Source organism: Choristoneura fumiferana, chromosome 5 (genome assembly GCF_025370935.1).
Source record: "Choristoneura fumiferana chromosome 5, NRCan_CFum_1, whole genome shotgun sequence".
NCBI classification, from domain to species: domain Eukaryota; kingdom Metazoa; phylum Arthropoda; class Insecta; order Lepidoptera; family Tortricidae; genus Choristoneura; species Choristoneura fumiferana.
This window is the reverse complement of record NC_133476.1, coordinates 9,273,399-9,294,570: the sequence shown is the minus strand read 5'-3', so window position 1 is coordinate 9,294,570 and position 21,172 is coordinate 9,273,399. Positions and strand designations below refer to the sequence as shown.

General features: G+C 36.8%; 1 protein-coding gene across 6 annotated transcripts in view; it reads left to right on the top strand.

The window, feature by feature from the left end:
* Positions 1 to 1,400: 1,400 nt before the first annotated feature.
* The window catches only part of LOC141428060 (diacylglycerol lipase-beta-like), a 101,072-nt gene continuing 81,300 nt past the window's right edge, over positions 1,401 to 21,172 (top strand). For 5 of the 6 annotated variants that reach the window (XM_074087773.1, XM_074087769.1, XM_074087772.1 and 2 more), the window contains exon 1: positions 1,401 to 1,832. The gene's annotated coding sequence lies outside the window, so the exon portion shown is untranslated. Of the gene's footprint in view, positions 1,833 to 19,192; positions 19,663 to 21,172 lie in introns of those variants that run through there. The other variant, XM_074087768.1, reaches the window with a different exon arrangement.

The following is a 21,172-nucleotide window of genomic DNA, read 5'->3' as shown; positions in this document are numbered from 1 at the left end:
GTTTCATTATAAAGTAGCGTTTGAGTTAAAGGCATGAATGACATTTCTCCTGCCTAAAGCTGTTTCAAGGTGTTTCTATTTTTATTGTTTCTATGTGAGATCGACTTGTTGGATTATTTTACCGTAATCATTTTTTCTTTGCAGCCTAATTTTTTTTTTGCGTTTTTACACGAAGGCAATATTTCCAAGTCTGCTTTTTTAACCTGTCCTCTCCCAGAGGCACAAATTTGTGCCCAAATTCCTTTGATCCTGTTACCCTGGGAGATGACAGATTGAAGCTTATTTTCACATTCGCGTTATTTCTGTGTCGCATTTTTTTCCAGTCGCATTTTTCCCCAATCCCAATCGACACAAAACAGTGTCGATGGAGCCGTGGTATCACAGAGCTCCTGTTTCCCACCGAGTCTTATGTACCTACCCCACTACTAAACCACACAACCAGGCTTAACGACTCATAGGTAGGTTTAGGTTATGTTAGTTTTGCATCGGCTTGAAGGGCCAAAACCACCCAGGAAAGGAGCTCCGCTCCGTCGAGACTGTTTCTGTACCGATTTGGATTGGGGAAAAACGCGACTGGGTAAAAATGGGACACAAAAAGAACGCGAATGTGAAAATAAGCTTCATGAAAAAAACAAGCTTGTAAAAATAAAATTCGTGTAAAAACGCGAAAATAAATTTTGCTGCAAAGAAAAAAATGATTACTTATGGGAAAATAATCTAACAAATCGTAGGTAGGTAAATTTATCAAAGTTATTTGCTTTAACTTTTAACAGTGAGGCTTGTTTACATTGATCGAGTGATATCGTCATTATTATCATGTCGAAAACCTTGACAGCCTCAGAAATAATGCATAATTATCCTTTCCACACCACACTCAATGCAGTCGAGAATTTACTATACTCATACTAGGTTTGGATAGGTATTTTTAACTAAATGTAAACAAACTTCACCTTCCACATTTGGTACATTCAAGGATTTTAAACATCTACTTATTACCATTGTAATACAAACTGGACTAGTGTATTTCAATACAGAAATGTAAATGTTTAGATTTAATGGGGGAATTTCAATATTTAAGACACCAATTGACATTATGGTTTTGTTTACATTTAGTTAAATACCTATCCAAACCAAGTATAGTACCTACTAGTATTTTCATAATTTAATTTTAATGTCAACATTTTGTTTGAAATACGTTATCAGGTTATCACACATAATTAGAGGGAAAAGCCACTCTCAAAATGGGACCAGCAAGAGACAGCGAAAGTGAGCTCAGACAACCGCACCGGCCAAGCCACCAGCCATTTCTAGGGCGTCCATCAATACGTCTGTTTTGGTTGGTGCAAACATGAGAACGTCGACTTTGCGCCCACGGCCACCTCCGCGCGGCGCCGGCGGCGACGCGGCGCTCAGTTTTGCATCGCCACGCGATCGTCCACAACGTACGATAGACCATCAAGCGCTAAAACCCGCTCATATCCACCACGTGCTTAGTACTAAAACGAAAACAAAAAACTACACCGGCCATCCTATTCAGTGCTCTCCAATTACACATACGCGATCAGCGAGTATCCCCCAGTGAGAATCTAGTGATCCCGTAGTGGCGAGAGGCTGTGCTGCAGTTTGCACACCGAGCGAAAGCGGTCAAGCAGGCCCCGTTAACTCCGGCTTCGGAATTTGGCTGTGTAGGTGTTTCCTTGTGGTGTGTCGCAATGGAAATAAGTGTTAAAATGTCGAAATCTGGTTTATGAGGAGCTCGGTGAACGTGCATATACGGCAGTTAAAAAACGGGCACACATGCTTATGTAAGCCTGATTCCGCAAATTAGACAAGTGAGTATTAGTGCTTAAAGATGACTACCTAATTAGCCTCTATGTTGACATGACTAAGTATAGGTGGCTGTTTGGTCGGCCGTGGCTGGCCCGTGGTGGTGGAGATTGATAGATGGTTCGCATCGATTAAGACAGGTACCTATATCCGGTTTGTGTCGTGTTGCGTTGACCTTTGTCGGAAAACCTTAAAAACGACTCTATAGTTAAGAGAATTAGTTAGAATTTACTGTAATTTTGCAGATTTCTTCTACCTGTTTCTACAAACACATCGATGTGTTTGTAGAAACAGGTAGAAGAACCGGCATTTAGTGTTTTTGCAGTCAGTAAATAGTTTCTTAACTCTATCATAGAGCAATGCCTGACATAAAGCATACTTACATTATGATAATATGAGCTTTTAGGAGTATTTCACTCCTTTCTAGTCAGGAATTAGGAATTCATAAACATTACAAATTAATTTACAACCATCATTAATGTTTGCTCATATCAAGTCCATTCTTTAAACAAAAAAATAACCTAACTTTTGAAAGCGCAGTAAGAAACTATTGATTTATATCACCAACTTTTTACATTTTTACCACCTCTAGGAAAGCCATTGGCAAAGTGCCGAGCTGTCATGCCGTACTTGTTTACAAATATTGCACGCGTTTCAGTCTAGCTGGGACATTTACGTTATTACCTACTTGAGTCCCGCCTTCAAAGAGGCTGTAAAACGCTGCGCCTGCTCCGAGTGCCCTCGCGAGCTGGCGCTTACGGTGATCGTTAAACTTCGCAATTTTTACGAGGGTGATTTACCATTCGGCTTCCAGTTGCCACTGGCTTTTATTTGAAGACCGGTAAATATTTATAGAGCATCAGTTTGAAAAAGTACCACGATCCGTACAAACTACGACTTGGGCTCGTGAAATTGATTCGGTTAATGACAAGGCTTTGTCAGCGGGGCGTCAGCGAAATAGGCCGTTATTTTTATATTCTCATTAGACTGTCTCTATTATCTCTATCATGCATAAGAAATATCGTTCTATATTCAACTTTACGCAGCGAGCATGCTTGTAATTTACGCTTGTAATTTACGTTGAAATTTAGTTTTAAGCGAAACAACCTTTGACTTTTATGTACATAAAGGCAGGCGCGCAGTCTAGGCATCTCACGAGTAATTTCCCTGCGAGAAATCTCTGTGTGGTTGGCCTCAAAGGAAACTACAAAGCACCGCAACCCGTGGCGGTCCCTGGCGCCCGCTTGTGGTTGCATGAAAAATGGCAAATAAAATATTAACGCCTCATTTTCCTTAGTGTGAATTTTCGCTGTGCATTTTTAGTTGTTTATTAGGGCAACACCTTGTAATGATAAAATTTCTGTCATAATACCAAGTAATTCCAAATCACTCACAAAATCTTAAAATACGACTAACGTATGAGTAGTTTTTTTCTTACATTCTTGATTTCAAGTTACCTACTTCATTATATTTGCTTAGTTATGCTTACGAGCACATTCGCATTTAAAATAAGCGGCAATGACACGACACGCGCAAATATGCCTTATTAATTCGTATTATGACGAACTCTAATTTTGCCCGGTGTTGAAACGTATCGCGGTTCTTACCACCAATTAACGTACGGTACGAATCCATACTAAAATGTTTAAAAGGTTGTAAATAAGCAATAGGTACCTAATATTCTCTTGAAAAATAATCTATTTTGAGCTATTTTTATTATCTGATGCAGAATGTCTTAACCCATTCAGTGCCGTTGATGTAATTTATCAGATATAAGTAGACAGATATGTTGATGTTGAAACGAAGGTTCTTTTTTCCGTTTTAGCTACAAAACCCTAAACATTGAAATATTTAGCATTAATACGGCATACGAGATTTAAAAATACGTAACATGGCTGTTGTGAGCGCTTTATAAGGCCAAGAATAATGGCATCGTAAGGAAGCGATGTTATGAGGAAAACCCTAAGGTTAGGTTAGGAAATTAGCTGGAGGCTAAATGGAGAGCTAGGACTAACCTTCACGGCGTTGGCAAGACCGTGTATACATATTGTTGGGAACTCAGTCCCTTAACTTATCTATTTGGTTGTAAGTAAGGATGGAATAATTCAGGCAGCTATCTTGTTTCGTGGTCGATTTTATTGGAAGAGTAGTTATATTGTCAATCGCCACCTTGTATTAGAGTCTAGAATTCTAGAGCGTCGAAGGTAGGTACATCTATTCTACGGTACATAATTAATACATTTTTGAAGACCCGATATTTAGGGGCTGTTTCACCATCCATTGATTAGTCTTAACTGACGGTTAAATATTATGTGATGCCGTCTCTATTTGTTTTGTTCGAATAGACGGAGACGGCATCACATTTAACCGTCAGTTAAAACTAATCCATGGATAGTGAAACAGCCCCTTAGTCTACTAGTTAGAGACCTGATTGCACTGCACATAAAAGTCCCAATTTTAAGTAAATATTTAAATCTATTTCCATTTCTTTAAGCAGAATTTAAATCGAAGTTTTGTAAAGTTACATTAAAAAATTTTAAAGGTACCTTACCTATCTAGTTACCTATTATACCTACCTAAGCTAAAATCTATTCCTTACTTCTGTCTATTTATAAAGGTTGCCTGGAAGAGATCGTTCTGAAGCGATAAGGCTGCCTATTGCTTACTTTGGAAAATCTTCTGTATTTTCTGTACTTAACTTTAATTTGAAATATAAAATTAATTTGAAAATTTGCTGCTTACAATGACTCTTAACCAAACGTAGTAACCAACCAGTCTGGTTACTACGTGCTAGTATTCAATAAAGATTCATTGTAAGCAGCAAATTTTCAAATTAATATTATATTTCAAATTAAAGTTAAGTTCTTTTTCACGAGACTGCTTGAAAATGTGGCCATAGATAACCTAAATCCAGTACCCAAAACTGCCTATTACATTTAACAGCTGACTCATTTATGGCTCGCAAAACACGACAACAATGTAACACGTTAAGGTAAGAGGTCGTATCAATATATGTATTTCATAGTACGATACGACTTTTTAGAATATGTTTCAGAAATTCATTCCCGGCGTGCTGAAACGACAATCGGACCAATCAAAAGTAATCGTCTGCTGCAGGTGAAATTAAATTGATCAATGAGAACGCATCATTTGCACAAAATGCTTTAATTTTTAAAGTAAGTATTAAAAAACGCCACAGCATCGCAGCAGGTCGAACATGACGAGGATGACGTTTTTATTTTTTAAATAATGTATGTGGTATGGTACTGGTCACTAAGCGGACTCGTTTTAAAAAAATGACACAAACAAAAACTAAAATCGGCGGGAGGGGTGACACTATTTACCGGCCCGGATAATATCGACATGGAAATACCGACCCGATTATTCGTGTACACGCCCATACAAACTCGTGCCAAACTGACATGAGTTTCTATCGGCGTGTATAAGCAAAATCGGGTCGATATTTCCATGTCGGTATTATCCGGGCGGGTGAGGATTGTTACACGGCGGGAGCAACGCAGTCTTTGAATTTTTATTGTTTGTTTTGTGATATTTTTTTTATTTCCTCGCAGTGGTCGTGAAAAGCACAATGTTTAGTCTCGGCCAAAAGTGCAATAGATGAACTCATATTATCGAAGGCTTTCAAACTACCTTGTTGATCTATTGCTTACTTTTCAGCCTCTACAACAATGTACTATTTTCTAAATTTAAATGAAGTATATTTACAGCATCTTAACGTTTACAAATGCCCATCATTTTATCCATTTTTTTTTGATAGATCCTCAATTTTCTGCTCGCACATAGCTAAGAAATAAGCTTGTGAATTAATTCTAGGGATAGATAATTGAAAAGTTCACAGCGCTCCGCTCTGAATGGAAAGAAGTTTTAATCGCTCAATGCTTGAACTCGCTTTTATACTTATAAATCGGTTTTCGCTAATACGATTCAACGGAACTGGAATTAATAGTTATTTGTGCAACAAGAGAGCAAAGTTGTTTTTGTTGCGAGTGTTGATTTTGAACCCCGAGTAGGTAAGTGAAGGATTCTATAATTGAATCTATAACACACGAGATGCAAAAAAACTTTGGTCTCGTGTGACACATACAATTTTCACCTCAGCAGCGAGAACATACGCATAAGAATAAAACCACATAAATCCACCTGTTTAAAAAACAAACACAATTTTTGAATATAATCCGATTATTAAGAAACAAATATAATAATCACATTTAAAACCCTTACTCAGAAATCATACATACAGTCGCGATTACATCTTTAAAAAGTCACCAGAAAGTTAAGAATGCCAAACATTGTTCAAAAGCGGTAAGAAGAAAGGTTTTGAATTCGGAACCAAAAAAATGACCAGTAGGTACAATATAATCTCATACTTATAACATGCATTGTAATTTGAACTTAGAACTACTTGTAAAATATGTCATACTTATTTTTTAATACTGAAAAAAGCCTCATCTTTGGGTCATTAAAAAGGTTAAACAATAAACGTATAATTTATTATAACTGTTATTAAACCTATAAATATGATTTTATTAAGATTTCTATTACATAAACATAAATAGATTGATTACAAATTTATTCATTTTGACAAATATTTATTCCAAGTGTAGAGACAGTAAATTTTAAAGAAAAAAAAACAAGATAAGCGGCTTTCGTGCAACGAGGTTGCATAAGTACTTTATTAAAAAAGCGGGAAAATTTACATTTTTGAAATATTTCTTTGGCATTATGTAATTTATTATGTATCGATTTATTTTTAATACCATACATTTAATTTAAGATTGTAATCAACACATTTGATCCTATCTCTCGCTTTTTTCGTGTTGAAGTGAAAGTGACAGATCAAAGTGATCTTCAAATATTTGGAATTCAGTGAGTAGACCCAACACTGTCCTCAGCAATTAAAAATAAAATAAAAGGTACTTTGTCTCACGGAGTGAGCAAAATGCGATAATGCTCACTGTTTGAGAAAAGCACTATACAAGCCTCGGCGTGAAAGAACATGCCAGCCTCGTATAACTTTCCGGCCTCGATTCGCTCCGCCGTCTATACATACTCGGCCTGCAAACCTTTCTTTCCCGGCCTCTGCAGTAATGTACTATTAAGCAACCGTCAGGAATTTCTTTCAGAAACTGACATAAGCTTCTATGGGTGTGTAGATGAAAAACAGTGTCGGTATTTCCATGTCAGTATTATGCGGCCCGGTAAAGAGTGTCACCTGTCAAAACGATCGAGTCAAGGACACATAAATTATTTTTTAATGTTTTTTAGTCCGGACTGGACTATGGCACAACCCGTAACCGACCGGACTGTCGTAATTTGGCGGTAAAGAAAATACTTTAATTTTTTAAATTAATTGATGCTACTTAAAAATCAGTTTTTTTTTCTGTTAATTAGAAAGGTTAGTATTCCTATTGATATAAAAAGTTTCAAGCATTTCTTAATTTTTCATCCTTTCCCCATTAGTTAGTAACAGTATTCTTAATAAGCTAAGGTTAGTAACAATGTCAGAATGAAATGAAATAAAAGTAAAACAAAGCAAAACTAGAAACACTGAACGAAGGCACCAACGGGGGCGCGTATCTTTGTCCAGTGTTGCATTATCGGGCAATCCACCCGTTCAGCGAGTGCGCTGATGAAATGACAGTGCCAGAACCTTAACAGATGGACGCAGTGGTCAAAACTGAAACTAATGCAGAATAATAATAGAGGATTGTACAACGAGAGCATAAAAAGATCCAATTTACCCAAGACGTTCATATAGCCACCCGAGCCGGTACAGCGAGTGTGATAGACACTTCGAGGGGAAAATGGGTTTAATGCTCCAGTTTAACACTCTGCTTTTCCGACCTCTCATTCCGAGAGGAGGCCTGTGCTCAAGCAGTGGGACGTAATAGGCTGAGGTGATGATGTTACCTTTGATTTTTCATGCATTATATTATTATTATTTTTAATTATATTTTTTAGTGTTATTGATTTATTTTGATTGATTTTAGGTTTTATATACATTAAAAATTATTTAAAAAAATATGTAGAAACTTTTTTCCTTGTGGCTGTTGACACCTGATTACCTTGGTCTTAGACGAAGATTTTACTTTATGCACTAGAGCATAAAAAGTCATTTTATGTCGCCTAGATCCATAAACACGAACTTTACGAGCATGAGAAGTGAAAACGATTTTAATGTTAATTTAGCGTCAACACATGCGAGTCCGTCAATAAGGAAGTTCGTACTCGAATGACATTTATGTAAAAGATGTTTTTTAACGACTCGGGTTGATTGTGTTTGTCATCACTAAAATCCTTGTCACCAGCAGTGAAGGTAATACAACGTAGGTAAGTATAACTTAACAGGAGGTCACCCCAGTGATTTTTCGTTACAAAACAAATATTCATCTTTTGAATTGCTAATAGAGTTCAAGCGCGTCAATGAACTACCTAATAATTAATTACTATAGTTTTTGTTTAAGATTAAGTGGAACTTGACGTATGTAGTCGTAACTTTAGTGTAAGTAGAAACTTCCACAATACAATACAAGGCTCTTTATTGAACACCACAATATACACTCAGCGGCACAAAATGTGGCCCACTCTACATACAAAATTACCTTTTTCTGCATACATTTGAGGGCCAGATTTTGCCGCTCAGAGTAGGAGGTAGGTAGATAGATAGGTAGTATAGAAAATAAAGGTCCTTAAAGAAAAAAAAACAAGGTAACCAATAGGCGGCCTTATTGTTTCGTAACAATCCCTTCCATCAAAACAACTTTTAGGTACATTAGAAAGAAACTAGGAATTGATTTCAACAGGTTTTTGAGCAAAAGGGATAGAATTCAGGCAGTTAAGCAAAAAGGATTAGTACTACTTATCTATAGTGCCTCAAATATTATATATAATACATCCATGTATCTTAACTGGGTCTAAATCAGATCATACTATGTAACGCTAACGCAAAAATATTTCAATGTTAACGATACACCCCTATACCCATGTCTTCCCGTATTCCGGGCTAGGATGTGTATTGGAATCTACGAGTATTGCTATGTAGGTATCAGTAGGAATGAAAATATGCAATAAAGTTGCCTAATGTATTGTTTGTATTTTTTTTTCATTTACTTACCTGTTGTTTTACTGTTCAATATTTAACGAACTTTTCCCGGTCAATATACAGTGTTTTTGGGGCGTGTTTATTTTACGTCATTCATTACTGTTTCGGCAAATATTATTAAAAGATGATATCTACTCAGGATTATATTTTTATGAAAACTAAAGGCAATATCGATACGAGACGAAATCAGCGTGATCAAAATTGTTGCGACATGTCTTACCGTCGTTTATTAAAACAAGGGATTATAATGACTTGAATATTCGAGCGCTTTGACCTTGTCAGGGTTCCGGAGCCAAAATGGCAAAAACGGAACCCACATAGTTTCGCCATGTCTGTCTGTCTGTCTGTCCGCGGCTTTGCTCAGGGACTATCAATGCTAGAAAGCTGTAATTTTGCACGGATGTATATGAACTATGCCGACAAAATGGTACAATAAAAAATTCAAAAAAATTTTTTTAGGGTACCTCCCATAGACATAAATTGGGGGTGTTTTTTTTCTCATCGAACCCTATAGTGTGGGGTATCGTTGGATAAATCTTTAAAACCATTAGCGGTTTGCTGAGACAATTTTTCGATTTAGTGATATGTTTGCGAAATATTAAACTTTAAAGTGCAAATTTTCATTAAATTCGAGCGTCCCCCCTCCCCCTCTAAAATCTAAACCGGTGGGTGGAAAAATTTGAAAAAATTCAGAATGTTAGTAAGTATAATCAAACTTTCAAGGAAAACTATAACGGCTAAGTTTGCTTGAGAATTATGAGTAGTTTAAGAGTAAAATAGCAGCCTAAGGTATAAAATATACCTAAACTTGGAAGATTCCGTATAAAATACGAAATCCTTAGAAAAATATTACTTGATTTTTCCTAATGGCCACGGAACCCTATTTTGGGCGTGTCCGACACGCTCTTGGCCGGTTTTTTGTTGTTGCTGTTTTTACGTTGAATAGCTCTTTTTCCAATTAGCTATTTAGTAGGTACACAATTTTATAGGAAAAAAATACGATACTTTAAATAATTACTGTCTTAAGGACAAGGTGGACAGCCGTTGTTGGTAAATTTAAGGCTAGATGGAAAATTGGACAACAAGTCCTTGTAACTTCACGATTTAAATCAATGGATATTAAATTATACACTAGATGTAGAAATTTACGGCTTGATGAACTAAGAAACCGGTTTGAAGATCATCTGCATAATGTTTTTAAAAGACCTCTGGTTGATGACGATGACGTCTGACGAATGACGTTGACTTTGTTGATTTTTTTTATTTGAAGTACGGGTTTTGGCTTTCCCTACTTTACGATACAGTGCAAAGTCTGAATCTGAGTTCTTCAATAGGTATACAACATGTTCGTTATTTTTGATGTCCGTTGACTTGAAGAGAATATTCAACAGGTCAAAAGAAGTTAACTTCTTCAAGACACAAGTGGGCTAACTGTTACTGTTTAAAAGATAGTTAAGAATTAAGATAAGATAAATATGCGTAGTAAAACAGTAAAGGTTCTTAATTTAGTGCGTTTTTTTGTAAAGTTGCAGGTTCTTTCGTGACGAGTATAACTACAAACATACGAAACTATTCATATTAAATATAATGACCCGGATAACTCACGTCTCGTCACGTCACGTCACGTCGGTGTGTGTGAACGTACCTTTACAGAGCGATGTTGTTAGTGTTGTGTGCTACCCTACATTTGACAGTTGTAATGATGATGAAAACGCGGGTAGTTGTGTGCCGGTGTCAGTTTCGTCGGGTAGTCGCGCAAGCAGAGCGGCGGCGCGCAGTGCGCGTGTTGCAGCAGCCGCTGAGTCGCGTTGCTCCGAAGACGAAGGGCTACGGATTAGCCCGAAACATGTCGAGCTAAACTCGATTTAAGACGTGAGTTATCCGGGTCATTATATTTAATATGAGTGAGTCTCACGGTAGTTTCATGTTCAAAATACGAAACTATTACTAGGCAGGGACTTAAGAAATTAGAGAAGTAAAGAGAACGATCTATCAATATCTTTCGGAATATTGAAAAATGATAATTCCGATTCCTTTATCTTCTTTTTATGTATACATCCATAATTATACAACAATATAACTTATACGAATCGTTTCGAAGTCATTGTTGCATAATATAATAAGTAGGTAAGTACCTACACCAATCGCGCGCGACGCGTCCAGCGTGCTAGCCGAGCCGAGCGGCGACATGGCGGCAACCCACTGCCATGCGTCTAATGAGTAGGCGCGTCGGTCGAACGAACCTAAACTGCGGAGTGTCCAACCCTGCTTGCTACAAGGTACTTAGTGTTAGGTAGGAGTAATTACCGTAAAACGGTGTGCCTTTGACCTGCACGGTAATTTTTAAAAGTAACTTGACGACAAACACGCAATTTTAAGCGACTTCAAATAACAGGAGATTATAGATTCGATTGTTTTTTTAATCTTTTTAATTCAAAACTCCGTAATTTAAATAAACATGTGTATATTTAAATTGTCAAATAATACTTAAAGTTTATTCATGTTAACAAAACAATACAGCTAAAAAAAACATTCTTAACTTAAGAAGAGCTTATTTTAATAGGTATTTGGGCCAATCAACTTTTTTACCCACACTAATCTGTCCGCGACATTTTTCAAACAATTTCAGATTTTTTGTAAGTAAACATGGTTTTTCACATACACGAATACATGCCATCCTACGTAAGTTTAAGCTATTAAACCGTGAAATATCTTGTTGGAAGTACGATTTCTTGTTAACGCCAGAGACAATTTTGGTAAAGCAGGAGACGCCCAAATTAAGTGTCGATAAAATAGTTGATTGGCCCATTTAGCAAAATGTATCATATGAACACAGCCTAAAAAATCATTTTCTAAGAAGATGGTAGATTTCCTTTTCCTTGTTCAAAACAAACGGGAAAATGATTTTTTATGATAATATTTAATAGCAGCTTTAAAGAACCCCACATTTTATTTGTGTATGCTTATTTAGGAACAAATTTCGTCATTTCTGCTAAAATAATCTGTAATTCCAATATTCAACGCAGATATAACTTTCAATTAGGAGTTGAGCCCTTGTTACAGATTCGTCAGCAAGAGTAACAAATTCACTTTTATTGGCTGTAACTGGGCTTTATCGTTGAATGCAACGTTTATTACTCCACAAAGGCAAAAGGGTAGCACAATGCGGCAATCAGGCAGGGGCAATCAGGCGGCTGAGGATTATAAGCGGACAGTGCGACTGTCAATTGTTTTGACAACCGCCTATTGCCGCGGAAAACAATAACAAAACACAAACGGGTCATCCTTGGAAGTTAAAAACAAGTGCTAAATTAAGTTTGAAAATAGATTTATGGTAAAAATGGTAAAATCTCATTTGTATTGAACACGAACATCGCAAACGTTCCGCTAGAGGCGCTGTTCGTGTTTCCATAAAATTGAGATTTTAACGCGAACGCTATCGAGACGTATTTTGTACCGAAAACTTACGCTAAGGGCACTGCTCGCGCGACTACCTGACGAAACTGACACCGGCACACAACTACCCGCGTTTTCATCATCATTACAACTGTCAAATGTACCCATGTGTATGTGTGTGTGTGTAACTCGATTTAAGACGTGAGTTATCCGGGTCAATATGTTTAATATGAGTTTACATACATACATAAAATTAAACGACATTAAATTAATTGCCACAAATTGCACAGTGCCATCTTTTGGGGTACCTGAGTAAACATTAAGTAAGCACGTAAACTAAAAATGAGTCAACAAACTTATCAACACGCGGTATAATTGGATAATTATTTAATATACTACGAAATTATAGAAAATTATTAATTTCCTCGGTCATGAATTATACCTAATCTGTCACAGTCACACTGAATCAGATTTAAATGAACAACCGTTTTTGTCTGAAACCGGTACCATCTCAAGGTACAGTCGAAATGTGAAACCTTTTCGTAGAAAAAGTCATAGTGACTTCGCATTGCTTGACAAGGGAATTTATTATGACACTTAGGGGCTGTTTCACCGTCCATTGATTAGTGTCAACTGACGGTTAAATGTGATGCCGTCCCTCTATTCGAACAAAACAAATAGAGACGGCATCCCATTTAACCGTCAGTTAACACAATTCAATGGATGGCGAAACAGACAGACACTGTAAGAAAGTTTACGGTGGGTCAGATATCTCAAATGGTTCGACTGTTCATGGAGTATTTGTAATTATCGAAATTCAGACGAAGTCGGGGGCAAAAGCTAGTAAATAAACTCAGGAAGCGTAACTCAAATGAATTCCACACAAAAAGTGGCCTACGTTAACAAAACGACTTATGATTCGAATACGAATCATTCCGCAAAAGACGTGCTTGTTGACTGTTAAAATTAAGAGCAGGGGTTTCCAATTTGAAATCATTCAGTGTCAGTAAATGATGCGCAAACACGCTTTTAAGCCCCGCCTACTAGGACACACAAGAGCCATTTTCATAACAAAATACAATTCCTTACTTATTATTTATTGGGATGGCTAAAATTTTCTAAATATTATTCATATCATAATTATATTGTGTAGATGTTTGGATTTGTTACTCAATCACGTTTAATTTAGTAATGGGAACTTGAAACATATTGTTTAGAAGATTGGGTAGATTCCGGGGTAAAAAATTATATTCCATTTAGTCCTTCGGTAAGATTATCAAAAAATTGGGCACTTTTTTTGGTTAATCAATCAAAAAATGACAAAGATGAAGCGCGTCAAAATTAGAGATAATGTAACTGACGCGCTAATTAGTTAAAACTTACATAGGTGTGAGCCTAAATTTAACCGGCTAATACTTCGCATCTTCTATATACATACCTATAATAAAGCACATGAAAGATATCCATTGCCTGGGGATACTTAAAATCGATAACAGAACACGTTCTAACAGTTTTTATTTCTTCTGTTTATCTGTTTATGTTTAATTGACACGCTCATCAAGTTCAAACCCTACCGTATGTGCTAATGTTTTGTAATGTAATGCTATGACATAATTCCGGATCTTGATAGAGGTGTTCTCGAATAAACTTATGTAGATTAGTATTAGATAAGTATACATACTTGGAGATAATATTGACCACAATAAAATAATCAATCATTCGTAACACACCAAATGCGATATTGTGGTAATTCGGTATGCAAAACATCTATGTGAACAATGCGTATGAAGCACGGAGGCATTTTACTTTGCTTTAGAGGATGAATCAGAATTTAATTTGATATATCATTTAAAGTAGGTAAAATTATATTGATCACCTACTTTAATTATTGTTATTATTTGCCTAACTTATTGGTACAAAAAGATCTGGCTTATCTTACGCTGGGACTCTACCTCGCTAACATTCGTGGCTACGCCGCTGTTTACCTAGTTCTAACCTAACCCAACCCACTTATAACTGCTAGGCTGTTCTGCGCTACGCCTCTGCTGCCACAGCAGTAGCTCTGATAGTAACTATAAGTATAGTGACGTCAAAAGTCTACTTATTGTTTTTTTTTTAAACATGTTAAATTATCACAGGGATAATCGGTAAGCGACTCTATCATAGTCAGTTTTTTCAAATTAGCTTTTGTTCTCCTGAACTTTCGATTCTCTTTTTTTTTAATGTAGTGCGCTTATGTATATAACGAACGGCGAACACGATTGAACTGCGATTTAATATTCGGTAGTGGTATATTCGGCGATTCAGGGTTCTGTGTATTTAAGTAGCTGAGAAATCGGCGCGCTCTGCGTTCGGTCCGTCGCCAGAGTCCAACAACAGCCAGCTCTCGTCCACGGCACTCGTTAGCGCTCGTATCGATTCGGCTAAACAGAATCTGATACCGGTTCAATGCGAAGTGTAAACGGTTAATCGATATTATGCAAGATAAAGGGAACCCGCCTAAAAAGTCTCCGGACAGGCTATAAACATTCGACCCCTGAAACGGAGGTAGCCACTACACTCAATAGAGTTTAGTTTGCACCTGAATCTTATAACGCTTCTTAGGAAGGAGGTGCAGACTTTTTTTCAACGACTTCGAGTACCCTGCTAAACTAACAGATGGCGCTGAAATTAATGAAAAAAATTAAAATGAAAATGAAAAAATATTTATTTCATCATAAATTAGTGTACATAATCAATAGGTATTAGGACGCCCCGCTCCTCCATAGAAACAAATTGCCATATTTATACAGAAAAAATGTGTGTGTGTGTGTGTGTGTGTGTGTGTGTGTGGTGTGTGTGTGTGTGTGGTGTGTGTGTGTCTGTGTGTGTATGTGTGTGGTGTGTGTGTTATTTATGTGTTACAACAGATTCGCAATAGGCCTACTATAAACAACATTTATAATACATGTAATTAAGTATAGTGTTTCAAGATTTACTTGGAAATCTTGTCAAAAATTGGAAACATAAACTATCCAGTAAAAATACTGTTTAATTTCATAACAACAATAATACCTATTTAATAATCCAGTGCATTAACTAAATTAATACAAAATATTTATTCTATGTAACTCGATATAACAATGCCTCCGTATCCTCGTAACTTAACTTCATTAACCAATCAGTTATAGATCTTTTACATTTGTATAACAGTAGCTGATATATATCTAATTTTTCATTAACTATATTATACAGGTGAGCTGACTGTGCGGCAAATTGCCTTTTTGCAAATACAGACTTGGTCGTCGGAGTCGGAATAGGTTGCTAGATACCTTGTGACATGAATACGTCTCTGAAAAAGGATTTTGCCAAATTAAGTTTAAGTTTAAAAGAGGGGGTACAGATATCAACAAATTTAATTGAATAATTGATTTAATAACACAACAAAATTTGCAAAATTTAAAAAAAAAAATTTTTTTTATTTTCTCAATGTTTGTCAACTGTGTTATGTTTTTTTCTTTTGTAAAATAAAGAGTAACATACATTTTGAACTTGAAACTACCACGGTAGTCTCAGAGACTCACTCATATTAAATATAATGACCCGGATAACTCACGTTTTAAATCGAGTTTAGCTCGACATGTTTCGGGCTAATCCGTAGCCCTTCGTCTTCGGAGCACACGACTCAGCGGCTGCTGCAACACGCGCACTGCGCGCCGCCGCTCTGCTTGCGCGACTACCCGATGAAACTGACACCGGCACACAACTACCCGCGTTTTCATCATCATTACAACTGTCAAATGTACCCATGTGTATGTGTGTGTGTAACTCGATTTAAGACGTGAGTTATCCGGGTTAATATATTTAATATGAGTTTACATACATATACATAAAATTAAACGACATTAAATTAATAGCCACAAATTGCACAGTGCCATCTTTTGGGGTACCTGAGTAAACATTAATAACAGCCTTATTCATAAAAAATCCTTAATTGAGGTTTGATCGGTCTGTTACTTAGCAGACTGATTAAGCTTGTTAGACGGTTGTCAAGAAGTATGATTCATAAACGCTTGCTAGCGTCTGCTAGTTGTTGAGCTGCTGATAGACGGATTAGACGCGTTATGTTGGCCACCTTGACAAATCAAAGACAAAAAATGGCCTAATCGATAATTTAAAAAAAAAATGACAGCAGTGACAGCAAATTACCAGGAAAAAAAATAAAAAGCGAGATGTTTGTTTTCCCGCCATGTCCGATCCGCATGTTTATGTTGTGCAAAAAGCCATAATTATGTTAATTATCCTTATTTTTTTTCATATTTATTGTTAATTTATTGTTGCTAATTTAGAGGATTTTTAAATACAAATTCCTGAAAATAAATTTTCCTGTTTTTTTTTTAATCTGCGTAGCCCTGCCTTCACTATAAATATCTTCGGTACCTATGGTTTTTTGCTCTAGTCAAAGTCAGCTGTTCAAACTTGTGGCGGCCATTTTGTGACTTAGCAGAGAGATAAAGGAGGGTCTACGGTCCTCTAACTTTAGCAGAGCCTTGATCGACTGATTAGCGCTAACAGACGTTTATGAATCATGTTTTTTAGCATCGGGCCTTCAAGGAGCCTTCAAGGAGGCTCTAACTTTTTATGAATAAGGCTGTAAGTAAGCACGTAAACTAAAAATGAGTCAACAAACTTAACAACACGCGTATGATTGGATAATTATTTAATATACTACGAAATTATAGAAAATTATTAATTTCCTCGGTCATGAATTATACCTAATCTGTCACAACACACTGCATCAGACAACGCAACCATAATTTAAAATGAATGAAACCGCCGGTACCGCTTCTGATGCGTCACGACACAACACGGCAGATAAATGTGAATGCGGCTTTGTATGAGAAAATCTTATTAGGTACAGTCGACCCAACTAAATGTGAAACCTTTTCGTAGAAAAAGTCATAGTGACTTCGCATTGCTTGACAAGGGAATTTATTATGACACTTAGGGGCTGTTTCACCGTCCATTGATTAGTGTCAACTGACGGTTAAATGTGATGCCGTCTCCGTCTATTCGAACAAAACAAATAGAGACGGCATCCCATTTAACCGTCAGTTAACACAAATCAATGGATGGTGAAACAGACAGCCCCTTACTGTAAGAAAGTTCTACGGTGGGTCAGGTCAGGACTCAAATGGTTCGACTGTTCTATGGAGTATTGTGTAATTATCGAAATCTACGCAGACGAAGTCGGGGGCAAAAGCTAGTAAATAATAACTCAGGAAGCGTAACTCAGAATGAATTCACAAAAAGTGGCCATACGTTAAACCAAAACGACTTATGATTCAAATACGAATCATTTTCCAGGTTGCAAATAGACGTGCTTGTTGAATGGTTAAAATTGAAAGAAAGCAGGGGTTTTCTCGCAGTCAAATGATGCGCAGAACACGCTTTTAAGGCCCGCCTACTAGGACACGGAAGGCCATTTTTATAACACAGTTACAATTCCTGACTTATTATTTATTGGTATGGCTAATAATATTCTACTAATATTATAATTATAAATGTGAAATTGTGTAAAGATGTTTGGATGTTTGTTACTCAATCACGTCTAAACCGCTGAAGCGATTTAGATGAAATTTGGTTAACAGATAGTTTTTATATCCCGAAAAATTGCATAGTTTTCGCGAGATAAATGAACACTACGCGGACAGAGTCGCGGGCAACAGCTAGTATGTATATGTGTGTGCGTGTGTATGAGTATTTTATGCTTTAATTGACAAACGAAAAAATACGCGTCCAATTAATTTCTTATAATGTAACTGACGCACTAATTACTTATATACTTTTAGGAATTTAGCCTAAATTAAATATCAAAACTCAGTCTCAGTCCTAAACTCTAATTATAACACATGTGTATGTACGAGAACGATAACATCTTTATTATTAGTTTTCAGTTCTTTACTATCATAAAAATGTTTATTTCATTACCTTATCTATACCTATGCTTAGCTACACTCATCACTACAAAGTTCAAACCCTACCGGATGTGCTAATGTTTTGTAATGTAATGCTACGACATAATTCCGGATCTTGATAGAGGTGTTCTCGAATAAACTTATGTAGATTAGTATTAGATAAGTATACATACTTGGAGATAATACTGACCACAATAAATAATCAATCATTCGTAACACACCAAATGCGATAACGTGGTAGGTATTCGGTATGCAAAACATCTATGTGAACAATGCGTATGGAAGCACGGAGGCATTTTACTTTGCTTTAGAGGATGAATCAGAATTTAATTTGATACATCATTTAAAGTAGGTAAAATTATATTGATCACCTACTTTAAAGTGTTAATTAGTGCATGATTGATTGATACAAAAAGTACCTATTATCTAATAAAAAAACTGGGACTCTACCTACTCTTAACATTACAAAGGCTAAGGCCTTCTGTTTCTACCTCACTTTTCACTATGAATATCGTAAAAAACAAGTATAACTTCAAAGGCTCTATCACAAGGTAGAGTCATTCTGCGACGATCCCTCTGACACTTGCAATATAGTAGCTCTGATAGTAACTATAAGTATAGTGACGTCAAAAAGTCTACTTATTTTTTTTTTTAAACATGTTAAATTATCACAGGGATAATCGGTAAGCGACTCTATCATAGTCAGTTTTTTCAAATTAGCTTTTGTTCTCCTGAACTTTCGATTCTCTTTTTTTAATGTAGTGCGCTTATTGTATGTAAACGAACCGCAACACGAGCGAACGAGAGATCGTAGAGCTCGCGAGTGGTTGCAATCGGGCGGTTTCGGTTTACTTCGGTGTATTCAGCAGTAGTGTAGCCGGTAGCCGAGCTCGGCGCGACTCTGCGTTCGGTCCGTCGCCAGTCCACCGTCAGCCAGCCGCTCGCGTCGGCACTCGGCAGCGCTCGCCCGCGCCGCCGATAAACGAATCTGATATTCACGATTGTTCAATGAAAACTGCTCAAACCGTAATAAAAACACCGGTATCAATTTAAATTAGCAGCTGTCATTAACACCTAAATCTAGACGGCCGGTATGATTTTGCTAATGTAACGTCAGGTATTTTGGTGCCGTTCGGAGTGAAAGGAGTTCTTTTGTATAATTGTGATACTAAAGTGCTGTGTAACTGTGCCATGCTCGGCTGATTAGCAGTAAGTGGAACAGCCAGGCACGCTCCTCGGACCGCGATGATGAGTGACCGGCTCCATCGGAACTCGATGACTGTAATTGACTGCTGCTTATCAATCAAAGCACTTTGCTACATTTAATCGTTCCTGGTTTATGTCTGTATGAATTGAAGCGTGAGTATACTATTAATTTTAAATCAAACAATACTTATTATTATTATTAGGTACTTTTAAAGTTGTTGTTCCTTAGTTAGGTATGTTTTATATTGAAAATATCCAAGCGAAAAGTTTTATTACTTTAGTTAACTAGGTACACAAACATGTCGCTAATGTGTATAAATCAAAAGTCATTTTGAGGAATTAGTCAACGTGTGAAAGATGAATGAGATGTGTTGTAAAAACTCAGAAATATTTACAAACATCTTGCTAATGGGTATTGTTCTTCAACGAGTAAAAACATACGATAATACCAAATGAGTAGCGAATGCAATACGCGACCTACAAAAATACTACTTATGCGTTTTAAAGATAAAATAATTTACTTATGAGGGAATTTCTTCAGCTTTTTAACTTATTTAACTATCTATATAACTTCCTATTCTTTGCTCTTGTGTGTCTACACATTAAATATCATTGGTTGAAATTAAAACCTAAGTATATACTTATACTTAAACACCAACACTAAACGCACTGATTGCCACTTAAGTACAGTCACCAGCATTAATATCTGCCACAAAGGAGCGTGTCTATATCTGACACTTCCTTCCGGCCCTAGAAATAGAGTCATATCAGATATTTATGCACGCTTTCAAGTTCATTGTCGCTTAATGAAACTTGTCAGCCATCTACAACGTAAGTAGTTGGACGTTGGAGGTATTGACATGAATGGCGAGCTGACAGAATAGATCCTGACAACTCGTGAATGGCTGTCCTCCGAACGCCTGTCGCGAATGTACAAATGGACAGGGGTTCTCAAACTATTTTAACCTGCGACTCCCTTTACAGGTTGTAATTGTTTTGCGACGCCCTTTATTGAGTTAGATGAAAATACATGTGTGTACCATTAGATGCCCTGGGCACCGCGACGCACTGAGGTGTAGCGACGCACTGTTTGAGAACCCCTGTTGGGCTGCTACATGCCTAGTACGTTTGTCGCGAACTTCAAATAGGTACCTTGTGTTGGTTTCGACAGCTGCCATTTAATATAAGTATTGTATTCTGCCGATTTGTGTTTAAGCTTTGACGTGATACGAGTACTTTTGTATTGAATAGGGAATGAGCTAAAGACGGAATATCTATATGTAAGTAGAAAGTAACGTATTATGCATGTTAAATGTAAAGTAATATTTTACTCTTTATAAGAGCATTTTTAAGCAATTCATGTAATGACACACACACACACACACACACACACACACACACACAAACATCACGCCTGTATTCCCAAATGGGGTAGGCAGAGTACACAAAACGTTACCGCTTCAGAGCCACCTTTAGCAATTATAGGTTTTAAGTTTGACTAAAACGGTACAATAGTGACAGGTTCCTAGCCTATGAGAGTCTGTGTAATATTTTGTCTGTTTGATAATTACGTTTGACAGTGCGTAGCAATTACTATTACGCAAATACGCAAAAGAAGGATGACCAATCGATACTCAACAGCAAATAAATAAACAAACTTTGC